Below are 4,111 nucleotides of genomic sequence, written 5' to 3' on the forward strand. Positions count from 1 at the left end.
TGTTCGTTATCGGAATCTTGCCAAACTCCGCCTGGAGGAGCGACTCCGGCTTGAAAGGTCACTGCAGCAATCAAAGCAACTGCCACCAATATAACGCCTCGCATGTCATTTGGAAGCTCCTTATGTAGAGGAACAGGCGGGCTGATTGGTATAATAAAGTTTCTAAGGAAGCTACGCAATCTTTTGCGACACTTTTCAGTACACAGGTTTTCATTTGAATTCTAGCTCTCTACGTGCATCAAATTCATCATCATGAAATGCATGTTTTGCAAATAGTGACCAACAATCTGCTTTCACTAATGGCTTTAGACGATCAGTTGGCACTACAAAAACAATAGCATTTTCTGACGTGGCTACAGTGCATTTTTTGTTGCCACGTCAGAAAATTTTTGACGGGTGAATTTTAAAACGTCAGAAATTAATTTTTTGACGTGTGAACAGTGGCACGTCAGAAATTTTCTGACGTGTCAAACCAGACACGTCAGAAAATTCTGACGTGCTAAAAATTGGAACGTCTGAAAAATTTTAACGATTTTAAATATTTTAAAAATTATTTATTTTTTGACGTGGCAAAAGTTACCACGTCAAAAAATTATGACGCGTCGGACTGCCACGTCAGAATTTTCCATGGAAGAGCGTTCATGATTGATGCAACACTGCCACTGCGTGTAGTTACAAGGACTATACTTCCTGGTGCCCCAATTTTAAATGGATTACTTAAGACCTCACAATCAGCATATTCTCATTCCAAACATCATCTAAAACAAGTAGGAATTTCTTCCCCATCAATTTTTGTTGTAGTGTAACTTGAAGTAGATTTAGATCCTTCATATCACAAGTTGACGAAGTCACTGACTCTAGAACTGTTTTAGTTACTCCAAATACACCAAAATCATCTGAAACACATACCCATGATTGAAGGTCAAAATGTTCCTTCACCCTATTGTCCTTATATACAAGCTGAGCAAGGGTGGCCTTGCCAATTCCCCCCATGCCGACTATGGGAATCACACACAAATTTTCATTGCTGCTTGCATCATTTGAGAGTAACAAGTTTTTTATTTTTTCCTTATCATCATCCCTACCAAAAATACCAGATTCTTCAACCAAAGAAGTGCTAGGCCGTCTCTTTACTGATTCTCCTCCAGCACCTTCTTCCAGACCTAGAACATCCTTTTGTCTAACTAAATATTCTAGTTTGTCAAGTAGCTCTTTTATCTTTTTGTCTATCTCTTTGATAAAATTACTAAGAAACTTAGAGATAGATTTGTGTACCTTACTTGAAGTGGTTTGGAATTCAACATCCAACTCATGTTGAAGGGCTTCGGTGGCTATCTCGTCCAAGATGTCTTTAGCATCATAGTCAACATCTTTCAAGTCATCGAGCCACACTTTCACAGCAGGCTTTGTAAGTTGTTTTTCCTCCGCGTCTTCAAGCAGTGCATTCACGGACATCAATGATATCTTCAACTTCTCTAAGACTCCTTAGCTGAGTTTGCGTTGCCGAAAGAAGTTCACGAACTCGATCAGGAGACGCCATTCTATCAAATAACACATTGAGGAAAGCAAAGAGAAACGCTCCTCCCACTAAGGTCGCAGCCATGTTTTCTATTTTGTAATGGAAGAATTAAAAGGAAATGGAAGAAGGTGAAAATGGCAGAGAAAAATGAGATCGCAATGGAAGATCAAATGAAAGGAAATGAAGGAAGATGATCAATGGAGGAAACGGCAGAGCAAAAAGAGATTGCAATGGAAGAAATGAAAGAAAATGAAGGTAGGTGATTGGAAAGAGCAGAGCAAAATGAGATAATAGCAAGCTATGTTTTGCTTTTCACACCAAACTACATATAAACAACATATACGGGCAACAGTCAACGGCCACAACGCAAGGAACTAAGTCAGAGAAATTTATTGCTTTGTCCCCACCATTATTTATTGTTTGCAACTTGCAATCAAGGGAGGTCATTCCTTGTAAAGAGCAAAGCAATTTCACGCCAAAGAACAACTCACAAGAAACAAGCTAACCCGAGTTGTGATTGGCTCATCTCACGCTTCAACAACTCATTAACGTCATTAATTATACAATGTTCGACGTTAATTATATAAGATAGGATCCGGCTTCAATACCGCATAGATGCTGTTATAGGAAACGGTACCGTTTTGATTAAAAAGTAAGTCACTTTTATGAAACCCACTACGTGAGTTCACGCTGTCACAGACGGCAAGTACTTGAAACGTCACACAGCAACACAGCAACTCCATTTGTGTTAAGGAGAAAGGAAGGGGTGGAAGGAGAAGAAGATACATGATCTCTCCGGTAGACCGGTTCGGCTGTTGCATCACATCGAACTTGGGTTAAACATCAGAGCTGCGGCAAACGGAAACATGGGCAACTAAGTTTCAACAATTCTACTGAAGCACCATTTTGGGATTTTCTGAAACTTGCTTTAATTTCCAAAGAAACTACCCTCCCCCAAGTCATGCCAGGGCAAATTGCTTTCTCGCAAGCTGTAACTACTATACTTGAGGCAAACAACTTTTGCAAGTATCTTCGAAAAATTCTCCTCCCTTTTCAGCATTGATAAATATCTTTGACATGAGAAGCTGCACCCTCTTGACCTTCAGAAGAAATCTGTAACAGACAGAATCTCTGATGCCACGTTCACGACATGCCTCAAGCTTTCCCATGGTTGCTAGCACTCGGGCCTGCAAACATCAGGCTGAACAATCAACCAAGCTCCTGGGTTGGACCTGGCCACCCAATCACAACCTGTTGATGGCACAAAATGGAGTTGTTATGAAGCCTACTGCAACAGCCGAACCAGTCTACCGGAGAGATCATGTATCTTCTCCTTCCACCCCTTCCTTTCTCTTTAACACAAATGGAGTTGCTGTGTTGCTGTGTGACGTTTCAAATACTTGCTGTCTGTGACAGCGTGAACTCACGTAGTGGGTTTCATAAAGTGACTTACTTTTTAATCAAAACGGTATTGTTTCCTATAACAACATCTATGCGGTAGTATAAAAAATAAAATAAAAATAAAAATAAATAAACGTGGATCATGTGTGACAGACACTAGTCTATAAGATATGTGAACTTATTTCGGAGGGTTTTGAAGCTTCATAAGCAACATAAACAAGTTATATAAGCTGAGGAATATGATTTGTATCTATAGGGATCACACGCTGGTTTCTTATTGTCTTATAATAGATAGTATGGCATGGCAAGTTTTAAAAGAATGTTGAGAAAAATAATGACTGACAAAGTATATGTTTTAGTTGGATGACTACCTGATCTTCATCATGTCAAGTATTAATATTGGCTTTTTCTTGCAAGTGATAGATCACTTGTATATTGGATTTAAAAAATATTCCCGCACCTAGGAACCCAGTTGCAGTGTAAGTGGTATTGCTTGTTGTGCAAATATCCCCTAAATTAATAGGCGAATAAATATACGTTTTAACTCGCAAATGCACAAAATCAAAACAATAGCATAGAGTGCAAATAAGAGATCATTTCCACTAGGATTGCTGTAAATTATGCTTAAAATTAATTCCGTAAATAAAACGAAATAAAAGATTCATTTTGAGTTAATATATATAAAAAAGTGGGGCTTTAATATCCACCACTAATCATACTCAATAATATAACAATATGAATGTTCCAATCATATCAATATTATTTAATGTTTATCAATCTAAGAGCATGTGTGTATACTCCTTAAGTTATTGATCTCCCTAAGCAATGAATTAGGCATGGGTGTTTACTCTAATTATTTTCTTTTTAAATGATTTAACATGGGTGTCTACTAAGTTGTTCTTTAAGAAAACATAATTAAATGGAAATCAACACACACATGAAGCCTATGGCATGGGTGTCTACTCTCGGTTCTTCATGTTGATTAATCCAAGAACCCGTGGTGAGATTCTTTTGTCACTTTACTAAGCCGAGGACTCCGTCATCCAAATTGACTTAAATAACTAATCCATACTATATACATATGTTGGCCAAGCACATTTATATGAGGAATTTAATAAAACATGAAATAATCAAGTTAAGCATCACAATATGATTGTAACAAATGCGTTTATATTGAAATATTAAAGAGAC

The sequence above is a fragment of the Corylus avellana genome, chromosome ca1 (genome assembly GCF_901000735.1).
Source record: "Corylus avellana chromosome ca1, CavTom2PMs-1.0".
Classification (NCBI taxonomy): Eukaryota; Viridiplantae; Streptophyta; class Magnoliopsida; order Fagales; family Betulaceae; genus Corylus; species Corylus avellana.